The following is a 2,726-nucleotide window of genomic DNA, read 5'->3' on the forward strand; positions in this document are numbered from 1 at the left end:
CCTCCTTCCTGCTCCATAGAACATTGAGCTGAAGGTGGAGGTGGAGAGCCTGAAGCGGGAGCTGCAGGAGAAGCAACAAGCTCTGGACAACACATGGTGAGTGGGGCTGGCCAAACCCCTCACCCCAGGGCAGACATGGTGCCCACGCACTGCCTGCAGTGGCTGTGGGGGCATGGGGACGGGGGTGTCTGCCTGCAACCTGCCCATAGCAGGCAGTAGAGGGGCCTGCAGTGGGGCTGGAGGGGTTTGCAGTGGGGCTGGGTATCCACAGGGCTCCTCTTACAGCCCCGGCGCCAGCCAAAAATAAAGGACAGCACCTGTTTGGTGGGGGAGGGCTGTGCTGTGCTGTGCCCAGGGGCCATGGCATGGGTGTCTCACCGTGAGGCATTGATGGCAGGGAGGCCAGTGGCACAGCAGCTGGTTTCGGGAGTGTGTGGGGAGTGCTCTGGTGAGTCAGAGCCTAAACAGGGCCCGGTGCTGCCACAGGAGCTGTGTCCCCAGGGCAGCAGTGCTGGGAGTGTGCAGGACATGGGGGCAGCCAGGCTGAGGGCACCTGGAGTGGTACAGATCACCCAGCCCAGCTGCTTTGGGGTGGAGACTCCCACAAAGGCCGTGCCATGCTGTGCTATGCCATGCTGTGCCACGCTGCACAGTGCCAAGCCATGCCATGCCGTGCCAAGCCATGCCATGCCGTGTCAACCCATGCCATGTCATGGGAGATGCCATGCCACACAGTGGCACACCGTGCTGTGCCTGGCAGGGTGGCTGCGGAGAACCAGACGACCCGCAACCAGGCCGTGCTCCGGCAGCAGTATGAGGAGCGGCAGCGGGAGTCGGAGCACGTCTACGAGCTCCTGGAGAACAAGATCCAGCTCCTGCAGGAAGTGAGTCAAGGGGTAGTGGGGGCCAGGGAGGAGCTGGGGGCCGGTGCCTGGGGGCTCACCCTGCTGCCATGCAGGAGGCCAGGCTGGCACGGAGTGAGGCTGAGCAGGCCACAGCGCTGGCCAGAGCTGAGGCAGAGAAATGCCGGGAGCTGACAGGGAAGCTGAAGGAAGTGGCAAGGACAAAGCAGGAGGACAGGAGCGACGATGGCTGCGGCACCATGGCCCAGAGGTAAGTGTCCAGGACCTGTGCCCTCTATGTTGTCAGCCTGTGCCCTGTGCCGGTCCTTGGGGACTACCAGGGGGCTTGTGCTGGGCACGACTGAGGCACTGTGCCTATCTGGTGGGGTGCAGGGGTCACCCCAAGGGGGGAGAGCTGGGCTGTGGGGAAGGGGGAGCAGTCCTGAGGCTGCTCTGCTTTGCCCCAGAGATTGGCCTCTGTCAGCTGGCCCCAGTGTCATCCCAGGGCCAACCCAATCCCTGAGCATCCCATGCGCTTTTGTCCCTTTCAGGAGGATCGAAGAGCTGACCCAAGAGCTGGCTGCCACCAACCAGCTCGTGGAAATGCTGTCAGCAGAGAAGCATGACCTGCAGCAGCGCCTGGAGGGGTCTCCAGTCATGGAGGGGCAGGTAAGTGGGCAAGAGTGGAGGGACCCCAGGGAGGAGGACATCCACTCAGGGCTTGGCTGGTTGTTGTCATCCCTGTCTCCTTTTGCGGCTGTGGCCAGGGCTGTGCCATGTTCAGGCTGGCAGGGTCAGGTGATTGCGAGGAACTAGGAGGAGCAGGGGGCCTCAGAGGACATGGTATGAGCTGTCAGGGGACAGGCCACCAGCCTGTGCAGTCCTTCTGCGGGTGTTGGTGCCGCTTGCTCCCATCTGCCATTTAAATCCCAAGTATTAAAATACTCCTGGCAGCCTGGCATGGTGCCAGGCAGGATTTCGGTGCTGTGAGAGATCAGAGCGGCATGTTCCTGGCAGCTGCACAGCTCTGGCCATGCTGCATGTTGGTGGCACGGTGCTGTCCCCAGCAGCCGTGGGCCATCAGTGCGTGAGTGAGCTGCCTGTGTGGTGGTCCTGAGGGGACCCTGGTGTTTGCCCACGGGCGTGGGCTGCTGTGCAGGTGCTGGTGGCACTGTGCTGTGGGGACATGCCCACCCACACTGCCTGCTGGGGCTGGGCACTGGGGCAGGCTGGCACTGGGATGTAGCACTGGCACTGCGGTGGGGGCCTGGCACTGGGACAGGCACTGGCATTGGGACGGGGATGTGGCACTGGGGTGAGGATCTGGCACTGGGACAGGTGCTGGCATGGGGACAGGGACGTGGCACAGGCATCGGGGTGGGAACCTGGCAGTGGGACAGACAGTGGCACTGGAACAGGGACGTGGCACATGCACTGGGGTAGGGAGCTGGGACAGGCACTTGCATTGGAGCCAAGCACTAGTGTGTGGGTGGGTGGGTGGGTGGCTCTGGCACTGAGACTGAACCCTTACGCTGTCGCGTCGCGATAGATCGCTGTCAGTGTCTCTGCCGCGACCCCCGGCGCTGCCCGTGTGTCCGGGCAGGGCGCGGACCAGCACTGCGCATGCGTAACGCGGGCGTGGCAACTACATATCCCGCCAGTCGTTGCGGGTACTGCGCATGCGCGGGAGGCTGGCTCCGCCGCCATCTTGAAATCTGAGCCAGAAGCCGGGCGCTGCCGTGGCAGGAGCATCATCGGCTCGGGGCGGAGGGGCCGGGGCAGGAGGGGCAGGGGCAGCAGGGGCAGGGGCAGCCCGCGGTGAGGGGCAGCTCCGGGGACGGGGGCTGTGAGGAGAGAGGGGACAGCATCGGGGGGTCGAGCTGT

This window comes from Corvus cornix, chromosome 8, assembly GCF_000738735.6.
Source record: "Corvus cornix cornix isolate S_Up_H32 chromosome 8, ASM73873v5, whole genome shotgun sequence".
NCBI classification, from domain to species: domain Eukaryota; kingdom Metazoa; phylum Chordata; class Aves; order Passeriformes; family Corvidae; genus Corvus; species Corvus cornix.